A 19,760-nucleotide genomic window follows, 5' to 3' on the forward strand; every position below is an offset into this window, starting at 1 on the left:
GTTTGCACCAATGTTTTATATTACTCGAGCAGTGGGAGTTAACATTCTATAGATAAGAAAAAAGAAGTCGACCAATGTGATTGCATCAGTGGTCTATAATACCCAGACTGCATGGAAAACAGAACATTTTACATTATTATAAAAAAGTAAGCAATATTACATTTATATATTGTTCACATTCATTATATAGACAGGTCTTGACTCATGTGAAAGCTCAGAACTTCCAGAATTCACTCGCTGATTGAACCAAACATACATTACTCGGCTATATTGTCCAATGTTTTGAAATTGAGATAAATCGACATTCAGTTGTAAGATTAAAGATCCTTGTGCCCACCTTGTTTCTGTGAGATCAGGTTTATAAAGAAAAAAGAAAGAAAGAAAATGAAAAATGTACATTCCCTGTCTTTAAAGATGAACTGTATAACTTGAGTAGAGGTTAAGTCACCTGTTGTTGCTTTGCAGATCCACGGTGTGTCATTAAACTAGAGGCAGGACGAGACATGAGACGGGGTAAGATGGGATTTTGCCGTCATTTGTAAACAAAAAAAACTATTTTGTCCAACCAATTTTCATATTCATTTCATTTAATATTTTTTGCTGTCCTTCTGTCACTGCCTTTTGGACCTAGAGCTTCTCAAGGAGGTATGACCCTGTCTGTCCAGTCAAAATGTAAACACATGGAAAAACAATCTCACAAAATCATTGTGTGCACCTCGTGTGCACAAATCAATGGCAATTTTGTCTCGCAAGATTAAACATATCTCTACTACAGCTGGCCCAACCAGGCCAAGTTACATGGGTAAGATCTGTGGAGAAGTGAGTGCAGTCGTAGCCAAAATGCATGTATTTCAAGGTACTTTTGAGCAATAAAAAGACTGTAATGAACAAAATGCTATAGAGAATACATTTAATGCCATATTGTACAGTCTCCAGGGACCCGTAAACAGAAAAGCTACATAGTACAAAAACGCTTTATGGCTGTACATGCTAGAATTGTCCTTTGGTATTTCACGATTGGCCTCCAAACTAACCAAATGCGTGATCATGACTTGGACACGGATTGAGCTGTGAGAGAGAGACTGCCGAAACCAAGCAATTGAAAACTGGGCACTGCTGCTCCTGCCTCAAACCCAATCCAAGTGTTCACTCTTGTGCCTAATCATCTTGTCATGAACGACTCGGTATTCCTGGAAAAAGACTGCGTTGGGTCGTCAGCGTGGCCAAAAGGACAAGAGCGGAGAGGGAGAGTTGGTAATGAGGATTCTGAGAGGCGCTAATGCAAAACAGGAAGCAACTGGTCCCTGCCAACGGCCGCAAGTAGGGAACATCTCGGAATCCTTTCAGTTTGGAGGACGGAACAATATGAGTGTGGAAGGGAGTGAGGAGGCTGGGCACATGTGGCTCTTCTGTATTGTGATCGTGCCTGTGAAATGGCTCCAGGTTGTCGTGTTGATCCAAAGAGTGTGACTACAGCGATAATATGAAACACGGTCAGTACGATGGAAGTGGTGGACAGGTTGGTACTGATACAGAGTCAAAAATATTGATACTACTGTAGTTACCACGTGCAAAGTAATGGGATGGGTCGGCTAAATGAGATGTGGGAAATACTGTTTTGAGTGATTCATGCATGCTTCAGTAATCTTGTATTGTTCTATGAAAAAGTAGGTTGCAGCAGAACTAAAAAATGGGGAAAAAAGGTTTTGTTTTTTTTTTTTGCTTCCCAAAAATGGAATATAATTCAAGGACATACAAAACTGGAAAACATTAATAACTGATAAACATGAATAATCACACCTGCTTCTGTTTTTAATGTTTTAAATGGACTTATGTACTTATTTATTTTGCTTGTTTTTTGTTTGTACTTTTCTGTATTTTAAAAAGGAGAGTGCTCTCATTGGGCTCTCCCTGTAGAAATAAAAGTACAAAAAACAAATACAATTCCAGACTTGAGTGCTCTCTTTTTACTTACCCTGTATCACCTTGAAGCGCCCGTGCTGTGTATTTGAGAAAAACTGTGTAAGTAGCTCTTGAGGTCAAAATAAGTTTGCTGTGTTCTGTCTGCATTTAATTATAAAGTTGTGAAACGTGCTTATAATCTCTTAATTACTTAAATGATGAATAACCTTGGACCATCGCAAAGCCGTTAAAGTATACTAGTTCAGTTTTTCACATTTTATGGAAATAAAAATCAGGTATGGCGCCTTTAACTTAAAAAAAAAAAAAAAAAAAAAAAAAAGTGGCACTGTGACTGAATGGCGAGCACTTTCTTGCCGCACAGGTTCCAGGCTCAACGCCTTTGAACGGGCTTTTATGTGTAGAGTTTCGATGTCTTTCTGTGTCTGGGCGGGTTTCCTCCTGTCACGCTCTAAGTGAGTGACAGGTGGATACAACCAATCACAGTAAAGTATGAGCAGAGTTACCTCTTAATGGCAGAATAAACGTTTCTAACTGCATGAACTGTGATAAAAATTGAAATTTATTGTCAAAATCCCAGTCTGCCGTGTGTTTTGATGCTGTCTTTTCCCCCTCCCTTCTGTGTCGGAGCCTGGAGCTGGACGGAGATTCTGGCTCCTCCCACACACACCTGCATACGCAATCAAGCTGCACCTGGGGAGGACAAAAGGACCGAGGATCGTCCGCGTATCGTCCGTGGTACTTTATGACTTCAATACTCAGTAGGCTATTTTTTGCTCTTCGCCAGATCCCGCTCCCTGAAACTACGCCTCCGCCTCCGACCCAGCTCTCCGCGACCGGTACGAACATCTCACCGTCTGACCCAGTTCACCTCGGCCGGTACGGACTTCCTAACCTCTGACACCGCTAGTCAGTCATCACGATATTTATATATTTTTAGCACATCCCTCATCCCTATTTAAGGATCCCCAAGTAATCTAGTTGTCTGATAACAACTTTCAGATGTAAAAAAACAACCATTTTTACTCATTTAGTCCAGTACATAGCATTTTCCCTAAGTAATTTTTTTTTCTTCCTCAAAAATCATTGCTACCCACCTCTGCACAAAACATACCCCAAGTTGAGTAGAAATATCTCGTCCCTACCCACCTCTGCACTGTTACCACTCAGTTAAACTTATTCCCGAGGGCAAAACAACTGAGTATAGGAGCATTTATTTTTCTCTTGCAGGAAAAACTCGCCTTCTACAGACAGTAATGGTTTTGAACCCTGCCAGCACTACCGTCTAACTTTACATGTTCAGAACAGCATGTTTTCTGCCTTCTCTCCCTCAAATCCGCAGCTAGCCAGGGAGCGGCGCATTAAGCTAGCGTATCCCTGCTGCCTGTACAGTGGGTTGCATCATTGTTGCCATAATTACGAGCAGGGCTGGGGTTATTGTATGGAGACACCACAAAAAAGATTGGGAAAAACGGGAACTGAATTACATCACTTGTATTCTCCGTGGCGGGGGGAAATTGCAATGATTTTCCCTGGGTAGAAAAGCAGAGACGGTTCATTACAGCTGCAGCACGTGGAGGGGACCGCGTGTGACAAGGGTTATAGGCCCTGGAGAGGCGTCAGAATGGACTTTGGTGGAGTAGGACCAGAATGTTTCAATGTTTGGATTTGTGTTTTAAATTAATTGAAGAGAAAGTGGTTAAGTGAAACGAAAATCTGAATCCTTGCAACTTAAACCCCAGCATCTGTAGCCATCATGAATCAATGCTTTGTAAAGCCCGAAATGCAGTAGTTTCCTCTTAGGGCTTAACAAGATCATTGATTTAAACAACAGAAAGGTCGAATATCAAAAGGTGCAACGGACATTGGTCAATAACAGACAGATTAACCGACATTCATAGAAAGCAAGGAAATGGATAACTGTCTCAGAACTCAGTCTCTGTCCTTAGATCCTCCTTCTCGGCAAGGAAAAACTCCAAAAAAAAACAATGAGAAGAAGAGAAGCCTTGGACTAAACCAGGACTAAACCAGGATGGGTAGGCTGCAGATGCGTCAAGGACTAATGCGCGTTCATTTGCAACAAGAGTTCAAGTCTGTAGGGCCACTCATCTACGGGACAGAGGGGAAGCTCATCCAGGAGAGGGTAGGGCAGGGAAGGATCCATGTCAACAGAACAGGATCAGGCCATCTAGGGTCCTGTCATCACTTTTGAGCTTTCACATGAGGTAAAACTTGTATGCGTCCTCTATTTGCAGGTTAAGGCACTGGCAACCAGGTTCTGTTGTGATTGTGCTACATTTTTTTACGTATACCAGAGTGCAGGGGTACTCTATCTCCAGGCAAAATATTCCTTCAAAAAGTGAAAAGTGTCTGACATGTTGCCCCCAGATATCACCAAAAACGCACAACTTAAGTAGGACAAAACCTGGAGGACTAAATAAAAGAGTGAAGGGGAGCAGGTTCAATTCAATTTGTTTTTGTGAAGCCCAAAATCACAACAGCAGCAACATGAGATTTGATTTAACCAACAGAAAGTTAGAAAATCCACAATGAAAGAGAAACAGACGAGGAAATGAATCAACAAAAAACAAGCAAATGGATAACTGTCCCAGAACATCCCCTGTCAGTGGGAAAAAGAGAAACCTTGAGGAGAACCACAGTGAAGGAGAGATCTACTCCCATGGACGGACAGGTTGCAGACGTGTCCGTGTCCACTTGCAGATAGAGCTCAAATCTGTAGGGCCAGAACCCACTCAACTAAGGGACAGAGAGCGGCCCACCCACGGCAAGCCAGGCACCGGGGAATCCAACCAGGTGAGGGAAGGCTGGTCCAGGTCCACAGACTAGGATCAGGGCACAGGAGGAACAGTGTGATTGGTCTAACATGTATCCACGCTTCAGCCCCTTCAGCCTGGTGTTTCTAATTCTAAACATCTAGCTAATCGGTTCAGTGTTGTGCGATGTCACATGGTACTTGAACTTGCACTGGCCACTGAAGGCAGCACAGCGTTTTTGGCAAGTTTACCTAGTTTGCGCGAAAATGGCCACAAAAAAAAAGAAAAAAAATTAACAGTAGAAGGAAGAGTAAACAATGTTATTACAGTCCAACTTTAACTTATCCAGTTTTCTTTTCTTTTTCTTTTTCTTTTTTTTTCTGGAGCTTACTTTTAAATACAGTGTGTAGTCTCGGGCCCGTCATAGGTCGCTCTGTAACAAGGCTCAGTGAACTGCACGCAAGCTCCACACCTTATTGATCAGCAGTAATATTTCAATTGCGCTGGCTCCAGACGGCATGTAGCAGCCGCTCGATACTGTTTGTCCCGGGGAGCAGCACACGCACACTTGTTCTTACATAAGCGAAACAAAATACGCAACTCCAATTTCTAACCTTACGATGCAATATAACTGTAAATATATGTTGCTGTTGTTAATTGGACAATCGTTGTTGTTGTGTAATTTGATATCAGACTCTCCTCAGGCCATGTTTTAATTGTTTTTTTTTTGTTTTTTGTTTTTTGTGTTCGGCAGAGTGCTAACTGCAAAATCATTGTATTGCTATAAAAATATATTGGTGTTATGTAAGTCAACTCTTGGATTCCACGTTCATCTTTATAAACATAAACTTTGTACATGAATTGGCGAGTGATGGTAAATTTGGGTATTATAATTAATTATCAAAAAGGGCCTGTATCCGATTTTTTTCCCAAGTATTTTAGCAAAACGTGTCTTTCCCCAGTAGCGTTTTATTGGCTGATCATCAGAAATTGTGCGTTAGCATGCTAGTTGTTAGAGTTATTGTCATGGCAAAACTCCGTGCTGGTCTCTCCGCGCTTGGAATGCATAAGGTAAGTGAAGAATAACAGATAAGACAGTAAAAATCAGACCTTTAATCGTTCGTCTTATTTTATTTTACAAATCCTACCACCGGTGCCTCTGGTTGCCCACGTTTCAGCGACAGTGGGCAAAGGTAGTGCAGCGTCCGAGGATCCTTCTTCTTGAGTCATAACAAAAGAAAACTGAATTCTGTCAAGTGGACATAAACTCTCGAGAGTGAATATGTTTTGCCACTCATTCAAGTAGCTTCTTCAGTTCTGTTGTTACAGATAGATACTTACTGTGAACAACTAGGTGTGTATGTTTCTCCCTTTAAACTCACATTTAAATGAAGAACTGACAAAGTTACTTGGATGAGTGGCAAAATGTATTCCCTCTCGAAAGCTTTTGTCCAGTTTCTTTTCTATGGAGCTTATTGGTGGTTTCAGACTCTAGAGTGTAATAATGCCACAATCCCAGACCCCACAAAACCCACTTTTTCCTACTTTTCCATGAAATATCTAAGTGTTCACAAATGTTAAACCTGATCATTTCTTTGACTAGACCCAAGAACTCACTGTATTACAACACAAATCTGCAATTTAACGATGTTCATTTTAGCTGCCCTCCATCTGTATTAGATATTATTGGTCTATAGAATGTTGCAATGTCATCTGAAACCCAGCAATCTGGACCAAAGGGATTATACATACTACATCCTGACCCATATTGTTTACTGTATGTGTTGAGTTAAAAAGCCCCAACTATACAGAGAATGAAACCTGGGACCTTCCTGTTGTGAGGCAAGACTTCTAGCAACTGGACCTTCAGCTAATACTATTGAACTGCAACTGTGTATTGACTCATGTCCTGGGTTGGTTTTGGTTTCAACCCATTTTAGTCCTGTTCTTTTGTCCTTTTCTTCTCCTGGTTTAGGTGCGCTTTTAGTTTGAGCCTCGTCCCAAATGTGATGAATGAACTACCTCTTTAATCAACAGTTAAATTATAACATATCTAATGAAGGCAGTGAATAAGGGCTCAAAATACTGTCAAAAGCCTCTTTTTGCCAAAATATTTTTCAAAATTAGCTCGAGTCTAAGCAATCCATCCAATCCAATCCACTTTATTTATATAACACATTTCATAAACAGATTGTTTCCAAAGTGCTGCACAGAGACAAAGTGACGTAAAATAAAAAGGAACAACAATCAAAAATAAATAGGTGCTCATTTAATTTGACTAATAACTAAATAAACTAATAAAATCAATAAAACACATAAAAATTAATTTTAAAAAAACACAGAGGACCACACAACTCACGCGGTGTTAAAAGCCAGAGAATAAAAGTGCAGAACGCCTTCTCCAAAGCATCACCACAGTGCACATCCCCCAGTGTGCACATGCGTACCATTTGTAGTCCATACATGCCAAATACTAGCCTTTTCAACACATTAACTGCTGTAAAATCCCAGGCCTCTCCGTCTCTTAAAAGGACTCATAAATGTGCAATCACCATACATCAGACCTCCGGATGTAATTACACACGCCTCGCACATTAATGTTGACGTGAGCAGAGCTGTTATGCTCATTACTTGGGCACATTTCCTTAGACGTGACCTGCGTACATTCGTAATATCATTCTGCTGCATGTGGGATGGTGTCTCCTGTCAGCAGTTTGACCAAAGACCTCATTTGCCAGGTGTACATGTTGTTAAAGATGCAATGTGGAATTTGCTTGTCTCTTTGTTTGGAATGCTGGATAGAAAGACTATAATGTCAAAACAGGTTAGTAACGACGGCCCTTGTGTCTGAATGTGGAACAAAATAATTGATGTTTTAATTTACACCTTTTAAATCTCAATGCTCACCCAAAACAACTTTAAAAAAAAAAAACATCTGTTGACTTTCCTGTTAGAAAACGGTGCACAATGGGAGCTGACGTCGCTGTAAACGTCATCTCAAGAAAGAGCCGATCACATTTAGCAAAATTTATGGCAAAATGACTACAGGCTGCAAAATCCTACGTGTATCATCGATTAAGAAAATAAAATTGAAAATAAGTACAGAGCAGTGGGCATATGCTGGTGGTGAAAACGTGGATTGATCGGCAATATGGCGTCTTGAAAATAAACGCTGAAACATGCACGGATTACTCCAAAAAAACAACTTCCGAACGGGTAAATGAGAAGGGGAAAAGCTTAAATAATTGATTTTGAATAATAATTGCTCATACATAATATATTTAGATCACCAAGTTACCTTTTATTATTTTCAAAATGTTATATTCGCCAAAAACAACATGTTAGTATGTTTAATATGCTTCATTGTTGTTTTTGACGCTTCCTCCCTTTCCTCTCCATGCTAAATCACTCCTCCCTTCAGAGCACTGTCACAACCTGATGTCTCGACCTCTACAAACATTTTCTGCAATGCCTGGGATTCTTGGATTAGTTTATCACGTCATATTTCAGTTTTTTCTCAGACGTTAATTCCCGTTTCCTGGCGTTGTTTACAGTGTTCGCTCTGAACTGAATCCTACTTTTTAAACATAAATCACAAATTGAATCACTATCGCACAACACTCATAATATTTGTTCGAAAAACCTATACATTTTGTGTTCCTAAATCTCAGATAAGGCACCTTGTCTCAACACTTTTCTCTATATTAGAAAAACACAAAAAACAAAGGACAGTCCCAAAAAGAATGATTTATGCGAATACCTATTTTATTGGCGCCACACCGGGGTAAAATAATACATTTTGAGAATTTTGTATTGAATAAATTACCCAAAGCTTCTCATTTACTCGCCTTTTATTGTAACATTCTGTGGTGTTGTTGTTTCTTTGCATAAATATTGAAATGTTTAAAACAAATATTAAAAAATGACTATTCACTCTCTCTCTATCGCTGTGTTTGTTTTCCACTTACAGAGCACAGATTATATTATGCAAAATGTACTTTTTTCAGCTTTTCACCATGCTGTATTGTTGTCCCTCATCAAATACATACCTGGAGTTGTATTTTTTGCTTCACACACAATTATTTCTTTAATTCATCTTCTTTAAGCACTCAAAAAAAGCTCCATTTGCATTTTGCCTGTTTTTTTGCATCATAGGTAAAAGTCCTGACTTCTCCTATGTGGTTTCAAAGCACATGAACCATCAGCGGACTCATTCTGCAGTCAGATTGTGTTTACAACAAATGCGTGGCTCTATTAGCATAGCATTCACAGGGGGATACAGACTTCAGTTGTTTACTTTCTGTTTGTTCTTCCTGGTTACTGACAGTAGAGGGAGCTCCAACTCCTAAATTATTCATTGGAAATAGAGGTTTAGTTTAGTAAGTATGTTTTCCAAATTTATTAAGTTTTTTTGTATCCCAAGCTGACCAAAACATGTTTAAAGGAGAATTAAAACTTGTGTTCTTTAACCACATACTGTAGGTGGGTAGTAGTCAGTTAAGTTTATTTGAGTAACGTGTACTTTTTAGAGTATTTTTCTAACAGCATACTTTTAATACTACTTGAGTAATATTTTATTTAAGTAACAGTACTCTTAATTTAATTTTTCACATGTTTGTGTCTATCCTCTGAAAATACCAGATTTTGTGCATTATTTATTATTTAATGTTTTGTTTTTCAAATTAAATTATGTTTTGTTTTTCAAATTAAATTTTGTTTTTCAAATTAAATTAACTTCAAACCATAAATCAGATGTTACGTCCCGACAGTTACTTCTTAAGTTATTCTTACTTGAGTACTACTTTTCCCAAACACTTTTTTACTCTTACTTGAGTAATATCTTGGACCATTACTTTGTACTTCTACATGAGCAGTCTTAATTTGAAGTAATGTTACTCTTACTTGTGTACAATTTCTGCGTACTCTGTTTAATGTTGGTTCCTTCTAAACACCTCGTCCCTTGTGATCCTGTGTAGCCTTTGTAGAAATGTAACTAATTCCTCCCGACCTCTCAGCTCCTCCTGCCTGAGAAAGTTTGTATGTTTGCTCCCATCTGTGCCTTCCCTCTCCCCAGACGTCGCTCCTGATTGATGGACCTGCCGTGTGCTAAACAGCTCTATTTTTCTCCGCGTCTGGTATGCCGAGGCGAGACCACGAGCAAACATGTTGTTGAGTTACTGCCGTCTTCACACATCCGCCGTGAAAGGAAGTGGCTTTGTAAATAGTTTGTTAGAAACACATGCACACACAGTCTATCACAACTATTTCCTTTTTTCTTTTGGGAAAGGATTCTGTGTCAGTAACTTTCTGTAGTATTTTAAAGAGCGTGTACTTGACTTTTCCCATGTATTTGAGCCCCTCTACAGACATATTGTATAAGCATTTCTTGAGGTTGAAATAACAATTAGTAAGCATTTTACTGTCTGATGAACAGGAAGTGTGCGTTAGCATGCCAGTTGTTGTTGGCAAAGCTCTCCTCTGGTCTTTGAGACTTGTGCTATATTGTGCTCATCGTGGTGAATAATTAGGATGTTCTGAATGCATGAAGTAAGTGACAGATAACTCTGGACCACTGCAAACCGTTTAAAATGAAAATGATGGTATTTAAGTTTCTGGATGTGGGACCCCACCTGCCTGTTTCCATGGAATGTTAAAATTATACTTTGGAACATTTTCCATGGAGATAGATCAGTATTATATCATAGTGTTGAAGATCATAACCAAAAGAACAACATTTCCATGGAAACAAGCCAAACCAGGCCCTCCTTCAGGCCAAGGTCAGGTATATGTATACAGTGGTGTTGAAAGCAACAAAAGCAAATGAGTTTCACTCTACTGCTGTTTTTTGGCCGACACAAATTTGGTCGCCTTGTTCATTATCTCCTCACTTGTACTTTTTTAAACCAAGGACTACTTTTATGGACTGAACTTGCAATTCGCCTTAACAACCAAATATACACTCATTTACGTTTAAGTATGGTTTACAGATTAAACAGTGAGACATGCAAGATTGATCTTATAAATAAAAATAGCCGGCAATAACTGTTAGTTGTCTAATTTCATGTGAACTATAGAACTACAAGCTTTAAGATGGGGTGTTTTACTTCTATTCTCACTGCTAACATATAACACAGACAGATCACCATCTTACCTTTTATTGTTTTGAAAATGCTCAAAACAATAAATTAACATATTTAATAAGTTTCACTTTCCTTTTTTACTCTCCCTTCAGAGCGCTATTACAACATAATCTGTGTGCATTCCATTAATGAAACTACTGCACAAGCGAGCGGGAGCCCCACACCTCTGTGGCCAACAACGAGAGAGCGAGTGATGACACCCAGGCAGCGAGCGAAGAGGAGCAGCTGCAGCCTCTGTTTCTCTATGGTGAAGTTTAGAGAAGATTATGGCCAATAGAACATGTCTACTCAGGCACAAAACAGCTGAATATGTTTGTCTTCACTGTCTCTGTGGGCTGGTTAGGTCAGACGCAAGACACAAAAACTCTTTTGCAGTATGTTTCTGGTGTCGGGAGGGTTTGAACAGTGCCTGCGAGAGACTGTTAAAAGGCTGAAATATGCATGGATAACATTTAAAACATCTTTAGGCATGTTTTTGATTAGAGAACATTAATTGGATTTTGTATAGTTCCCGCTCTTTAATTTAATTTATATATTTCATTTATGAATGCTTAATAGAAATCTAATTATTTAATGTAAACTAGAGCTACAACTAAATAGATAAAATAGATAAAACGATGAAATTTCCCCTTTTGTTTTGTTAACTTTGAACTTGACTTATATTGAAATATTGAAAGCTCGTTATAACAGTTCAACAAACATTCAGGACTTGAGTGGTGACGATGTATCAGGGGCTCTGCGTCTGGCATCAAACTCATACAAGGGCTATAGAGTCGATGTTTTCAAATGTAGTTTAGAAAGATTGAAACTAACACTCTAAGTATAGTTTTTGTCTCCAAACTCTGATCCACTTAAAATCCAAATCCTGTTTTGCGAATTATGTTTCCAATTGTACGTGAAGACTTTGCAGAAGTTCTTTAAAGGCTGCAACGGTTTATATTTTAGATTTATTGAAGATTTCACATGCTAATCTTGAAATGCGACAATCATAACAAAAATCAGAAACAAGATAAAAGATCCCCGTAATAAGTGAGCATAATAAATACACAAATCTAACAATAAGATACAAGGAAACAATAGGAAGAATCAACAACAAGCTCAAGGTTCTGTTGTTTGAAAAATAGTCTGACTATGACTGCTTTTCTTGTGCCAAATTCATTTAGTGTGAAAAAAAAGTCTCATATTCTATCTTCAAAGCCATTCATCCATTCACACAACACATGCACCTGGGGCGAGGCCGCTTAAGTGTCTTGCCCAGGGTCACAACAACAGTATTCATCTGTGGAACTGGAATCGCACTGCCATCTAGTGGGCTGGTGGATCCAACTGAGCTACTACTGCCCATCATTTTTTATCAGTTTTACCATAACAAAAATGTATAGAACTCTTTACACGATTTTACCTATTGACATATTGTGCAAAATCAACTTTTTTTTCTCATTTACCCTCTCAAACTTGTATTTAGAGTGATTCGTGCTTGTATCCAAGACGCCATTGCTCCAATTTACCTCCATTTTCGCCACCACGGGTACTCCCACTGCTCTGTCGAGTTTATTTTCTCAATCGGTGATACCGCAGAACTCAGCAATGTCTCGTGTAGCCATTTTAACCCGAATTAAGTGCGCTAGAGTCATCTGCGGCAATCCATAGGAGGTCCCGACTGCACGGAGTACTTTTGTGATGACGATTGCAGGAATGGGGTCTTAATACCTCATTGGGGACTGCAATTTTCCAACACCGGAATCAGCGTCAAATGTCCAAAATACAACATAATGATCCATGCATGACATAGATTATAACTATATAGCAGATAAAAACAAATATGTCTTCTTTAACAAAATATTTGCTTTAGAATTCAAGCTGTTTTACATTCACTAGACCCCCCCCCCTTCCTCTCAGCAGTACAATTTCAGGCTGGCATTCTCCCGCTGAAAAATACTCTTTGACATTTCCATTTGAGAGCTGTTAATTACCCACTGCTGCCTTTCAGTTTGAATGATATTATGCACCTACAATGATCTTGCTAGGGGGGTTTCAAAAACACAAATACAACCAAGCCTTTAGCCCAACAACTGCGCCTCTATGCTCCACGATGAATAATTTTTTATGCTACGATTGTGCCGCCAGCGAGATTAACGTGGCCATAAAAAAGGTATGGAGCTAGCCAAACAGCTAGCGTGAGGGCATCGTGAATAAACCAGAGAGGAAGCAGCTGCAGAGGACAGCTATAAAACGCTCTCTATGGAGACACTGGCTTTATCAAATCTTCACTCTATCTCCTAAATAGAGCGCCAATTTGAGCCAAAATGGAGGGCAGGAAGTTGGAAGTGAATGGATGCTCCCAGTGGAGGAGCGGGGGGCCTTGGTAGGAGAAAGCCAAGGGCCGCGTGGTTAAAGTTTACTATGGAGAGCGCGTGGTGATTATGAGAAACCTTGCTTTGGATGTTAGTCGTCCACTTTGTGCTAAACGTTGAATGTCAACGTGGATTTTCAATAAGGGAAAGATACGCTCTTTCAGAAAATCAAGGGCAGAGAAAGCAGATGTTAAGATGGAGCTTAGGTAAGAGGTAGAAAAGTTCAAAATAGGTCATGTTTTCAACAGAAAGCTCAGAATGTTTAACCGGTTTAAAATGGACTGAACCAGGTCAACCAGGGATCAACGTGGATAGGAAGGACTGCTCTATGTACAATACAGACCTAAATGGAAATCTACGTGGATTTTAATTTGAAAATGAACATAACAGTCGATTCTAAACATCATCAGCAGCTCAAAACGTAGATTAACAAGGTACAGACCATTGCAGCTCAGCGATTCATTGGAATAATTGTCACCAATGAACTACTAAAATAATCACTGGCTATTAAAATGCTTGTTAATAGTTACCTGGACTATAGAGACATTTTCTGACAAATACAGAATTATTATTAAAATAAACTCCGCCCACAACCACATTTCAAATAGAGCTGCTAAACTGGGCAGTACCTGGAGGACTAAAGAAGAAAGTGAGGAGAGAAAAGGGGCGGAGTCTAGAAAAATAAAGAACAGTGTGATTGGTCTAACAGGTATCCACATTTCAAACAATTATGGCAGTCTCTTGTGATGTCATCAACTACAACTATTTGCAATGTCCACTGGGGGGCAGCACACACTTACATTTACACGTTTTTGAGCAGGAAGTTGCAAATTTACCTAGTTTGCACTAAAATGGACAAAAAAAAAAGACTTTGAACAATAGATAATGCCATTAAAACACCATATACACAGTTATGTAGCAAAAAAAGTGAATTTAGTGTTTAGTTCAACTTTAAATCACAATTAGAGAAAAGCATAATCTGTGTGTGATTTTAATCAATAACACACTTCTTGTAAATGTAATGAACCTAAAAGTCTTCAGTTTGCACATCTTTTATTTATTTGGTTAAAAATGTCTTTGTCAAAAAATCAAAATGCACTAGAGAAATAATTGCTTGACTAATTAAACAAACAAAAAAACAAAACAAAAACATCAAGTTAACGACTGAAACAAGTGTTAGCTGCAGCCTTAATCTTAACCAAGGCAAAATAAAGACTAGAATTAAACCACCTTAGACTTAAGTAAACCTGAATATGAAAAGACTAAACTTATTCTAGACACTGAACAATCTTAAAGAGGCGGTATTTTACTTACTTACTGGGCACTAACCGCTAACACTTAACATATTTAGATCACCATGTTACTTTTTTTTTTGTTTGTATGAGTTTGCGCTCCCTTTGCTCTCCGTGCTAAGCCACTCCCCCCTTCAGAGCGCTATCACAACACAGTCAGCATGCATCCTGCTAATGAAACTAGCGCACATCGCGTCAGGTTTGTGAAGTTGTTTTACAGTTTTGTATCATGTGGGAGCATGGGTGGGCGGAGCTTTGGACAGAATCGTACAGCTAAATATAAAAAGGGTTCAAATAGGGCTTGGGAGAGATCACTAAATTACTAAAACATGCATGGATGGCATCTAAAACCTCTTCAGGCATGTTTTTTTGATGAGGGAACACCATTATAAAAAAAAAGATTGTGCATAATTTAACAAAGACCCAAACAATGAATGTCTGCCAGAATTAAATCAAGACTAAAACAGAAACCCCGACTAACCGAGTCAGATCAGAATATCAGTTGAAGAAGACTGAACTTAACTAAAACAGAGCCAAACTATACTGCCCCTATTCAGAGTTGGCATTTTCCGCTCCGCTAAACATCCATAAATGCATGAAGTTGGTTTGGTACTTCATTGGAGACATTATGATCTTTCAGAAAATGTATCAAAATATGTAAAACGCAGAGGAAAGTTAAGCTCCAGTGGAATGATGGGGTTATAAATTACCACGCACACATTTTTATTTCTCAGACTTAATTATGACCTTGATTCGGAGCCGGCAGCTTTTGTGATAAACCGTGAATCATTTTGGATCGCACTAAATTTTCCACAAGCACATTTTCAGCAGAATAATAAGACTTTGCACCTCATATATTACAGCTAACCTTCACTGGGACACAGCCATTCAACAGGAAACAGGAAGTCATTGGAGGCGTTTGACATCCAAGATTCACTTTATTATACAGCGGTGTTTCAAGACATTGTGCCCGATTTGTACTTCCTCAAAAATGTGAATAAGAGAACTAGGTTATTTGAAAGGATTTGCAGCCAGATCAGAGTATTGCATGAAAACAAAACAAAAAAGCAACATATTTTGGCTTGTTCTCCATGGAGATAGATGAGCTTTATGCCATACTGTGGAAGATTATCACTAAAGGAATATCATTTCCATAGAAACAAGCAGGCCAAGTGTGGAGATCAGAGGAACAGTCAGGATGTTTTTCAGTGCAATATAATCATCCAAAATAATTTTTAAAAGCTTTTATGTCGGTCTTTTGCTGCTAAGAAGTGTAGCTGGTGGGTAATCAGCTACTGTATGTGGTAACTAGTGGCACCGAGACCTCCAAGTTAATTAATTCTAAACTTAACTTAAACTGCCCAGTTAAAGCTACAGTATGTTAGCTTTTAGCCAAAATAAACTAAAATAACAGCATGTGTTTTCAGTTTGGTTGTGATTATTACACTGAAAGCAAAAAAAAAAGTGCATCCTTGCTGTAAGCGTGCTTGCATCTCCACAAACCTGACTCTTATCTGGCCTGGGGGAGGGTCTCCATGTCTGTTTACACAGAAATGTTGTTCCTTTGGCTACAATATTAAACAGTATGGCATACAACATATCTATCTCTGAAAGTAAGATTTTTGTGCTCTTAACCCTTGTGTTGAATACTGTGTGTTACAGACAATGAGATGTTTCCTTCTACTTATTTTAAGATGTCTTCACCGGAGCCTTCAGTTACGAGCTGCAGCTTTGCAAATATCTGGGACAAAAGGCCTTTGTATTCCATATTTTCAGTGACTGCAAGTAATCTTTCAGTGACATATTCTGCCTTCCTGTAAACGGTTAACGCCATATCCATTTATGACCTTTTATAGACAATATGTAAGACGACTTTAAGTCCTTATAAGAGCAGCTTTCTAAAGATAGCACCTTTCTCGGAGAATAAGTACGGGGAAGGCTCTTTTGTAATGTTCCGCATGTGCCTGCTGTCTGTTAAAACTTCTTTCAACTCTCTTACCTGGTCTGCAATAATTTCCTTCACAATTACAATCTCCATGAGGAATGTTCCAAAGTATTGTTTTAATTTTCTATTTCCACATATTGTACCTTTAAGAAAACACTCAAGTGTGTTTTTGGACAAACAGTAGTTATGAAAAATTTAAAAAAAAAAGTGTCACCTGTCTCATGGCACTGTTGAGTTTCATAACAGACGGGATGTTATTTAGTTCTAAGCACAATATGTAGCAGCACCTGATAATATGAAAACAAACTTAGCCGTGCAGCATGTTTGGATTATCTCCCAAATGTCATCATATTGAAGTGTACTTTGTAAAGAAAGATATTGACCGTTCTTATCAGCCTTTATTGATAGTGGATTTCATTAGCGGCCTACACTAAGCCCGGCTCTAATTAGCGATATCAGTGTAATTGGACAGTATGCAAACATCTTAATTAAACAGGTTTTATCAGGAGCTGGGATGACCGCACTGACTCATCTGATCACGCGGCTGGGGAGAAGGTTGTTGTTCGGATCCAGTCCTCTGTAGCTTATAGACGTATATGTTTACTAAATACAAATCACAGGATGAGATTTTGGCATCATTTATAATATGTAAATTGTGTAGTTCAGTTCATTTTGGCCTTGTTTTATTTTTTATATTTTTGTTCACATTGTAGCACTGCGTTTTGGAACTACAGGTTCTCAAGAGGTGTAACTCAGCTAAGTTAACCTCTTTTATTGTCAAAGCTAATAGTAACACATGGGGAAAACTCTCACGAGATCATTTTTCCTCATGTGTGTGAGGTTTTGTATCAATCTTGTGAGATCTTGTCCCAACACTACAAATCACATATAACTTGCTTGTCTTCATGTAAATGCTTTTTCTGTATATTTATCTACTGTCCAGATGCACCACCAAGATAAATTTCATGTCAGATCTATGGAGAGGTGACCATGATTTTTTATATATATATATAACCTCATTAAATAACTTAGAAGTAGTTGAGTTTTATGAGTTGAGTCATGGTGAAGCAAGGGCATTACTATGGGGAGCTGATTGAGACGCACCACCAGAAAATATGCACACTGCACCTTTAACACAGCCACAGATGGGAAGAGTAATCAAACATTTTTACTCAGTTAAATTATATTACTTAAGGTCGGAGTAGTTTTTTTTTGCTTAAGCACTAAAATCAAAACTGAGCCTCAGTTGCCAGAACCTTAACCTGCAGACAGAGTATACATGCACATTTTTTTCACTCTCATATGAGGCTCATTCTACTGTCAGCTTCAGACATGCCCAAACTGTGGCCCGGGGTCCAAATCTCAGACCAAATTTTTTTGGCCCTCACACTTCCATGTGAAATGGCCCATATTACTTTAAACAGTACTTTTTACTGTACATTTCTGAAAATCTACTTTAACAAGCCCATATCAGATATTTAATGTGTCCGATTGGGGATGTAAGTGTGAATAAAGGTCGAGTGGTTCAGTCTAACTTGTAATAATAATAATGCAGATTTGAAGTATTCACTGTATTGGTGACCAGTCTATGGCCCTCAATCTGCCCTCAGCTTTGTCGGTTTTTATATGTGGCCCTTAATGAGAAATGTTTGGACACCTCTGGTCTACTTTGATTGAATAAATGTCATGACAACCAAAAGACACAATTATAATATGACAAACTTGTCCCATGTTTTGTTTTGGTTTTTTTAATCTTCCTGCAATTAATGTGTAATGCTGATTTATTATTATCATCAGTAAAATCTAGATTTCATCTGAAACAGATGGGTCATGTTTATGGAATTTAAAATAAAAAAATCTTACACACAGATCCTTCAATTACTGTCACACAAATACTCAAGTAGGAATGAAAGAATGGTGTCTGAAAAAACTAGAAGAAAAAGAAGAGAACACTTCATAACCTTCATAAAGTTGAGTAAATACATTAATGAGCTCTACCCACCTCTGCACGTAGCATTCATGTCTATTATGTGTATGTATATACATGTAATTCATGCACTATATATTACATTATGCACACTGCAGGGATGTTGTCTTAATGACTCGAGCATGCTTCCAGGTCCATGTTGTGTTTCTCGACAAACTGATCCAATTTATAGCTGGAGGCGTGCCAGGCTGTATATAACCACGTCGAACTTCACTTTGGTTTATGCTCGGGCAACAAAGTCACTGCAGTAAATTCGGCCGGAGTAAATACCATGTAAATCTCACTGACAGGAAGGTGTCTTATGTTTATTTCAAAATAAGAGCGGTACACTGCCGATAAATCATGGGACCATTTTAGCACAAGCTATTTCAGCGCAGTTTGTATTGTGACATCCACTGATTCAAAGTGGCAGCAGTAGTACTTGTCAAATGTACTGAAAATCAGATACTAATCGATACTGAAGCGAGTATTGAAACTAGATCTTCATTAAAACATATTTATTTATTTAGAAGGGACAATGCACATTAATAAACACCAGTAAAAATATAGGTATAAATGTGCCTAGATTAGCTGCACAGCTAATTCTCATTCGCAGTCCCTCAACATTTAAAACGGGACAAGAGACAGGACAACACAAACAACAATCAAACAACTCCACAGATCACAAAAAATTCACACTCCATACGGTCTAAAGTGCCTATTTATAAAGTGCGTATGTGACTGAAGTGCTTCCAGTAATTTTAAAGTGCTGTAGTGTTCTAATAAATAAGTGAATTTAGTTTAAAGCCAGTTCAGTACAGATGTGTTAGTCGTTTCCTGCCGCTCAGAGACGACAAAGTCACATTCACAGGGCAAAAATTAACCTTTGTTGAGTGGCTTTAGAATGATCTCAAGTATAAGACACACAGACTCGTATACGACCATGGACCACTATGGAAACTACCTGGACGCCTGAGGGACTACACAAATATAAGGCCACATGAGAATATTTAAGAAAGTACTGTGATTTGATGTTGAAAATACATTGTACTGTCTAAAGAAAGAGAAGTTTTTCATTATCATGTGGTATCAGAATCGGTGTTGAGTATCGAGTATTCATTAAAATTATAGCAGCTATCATGACAGCACAAGGAAGCTTTTCACTATAGACAAAAGTATCCCAGATAAACCAGAACTAGTTCATTTTAAACTGTTTGCAGTGGTCCAAAGTTATTCCTCACTTATCTTATGCATTCAGAGCATTCTAATTATTCACAGTGATGAGTTTATAAGCACTTTTCACAACTCTCAGTGGCCAGTGCAGAGTTTGTTATCAACAACTAGCATGCTAAGCGCGCATTTCCTTATT

This window comes from Periophthalmus magnuspinnatus, chromosome 9, assembly GCF_009829125.3.
Source record: "Periophthalmus magnuspinnatus isolate fPerMag1 chromosome 9, fPerMag1.2.pri, whole genome shotgun sequence".
Taxonomy (NCBI): domain Eukaryota; kingdom Metazoa; phylum Chordata; class Actinopteri; order Gobiiformes; family Gobiidae; genus Periophthalmus; species Periophthalmus magnuspinnatus.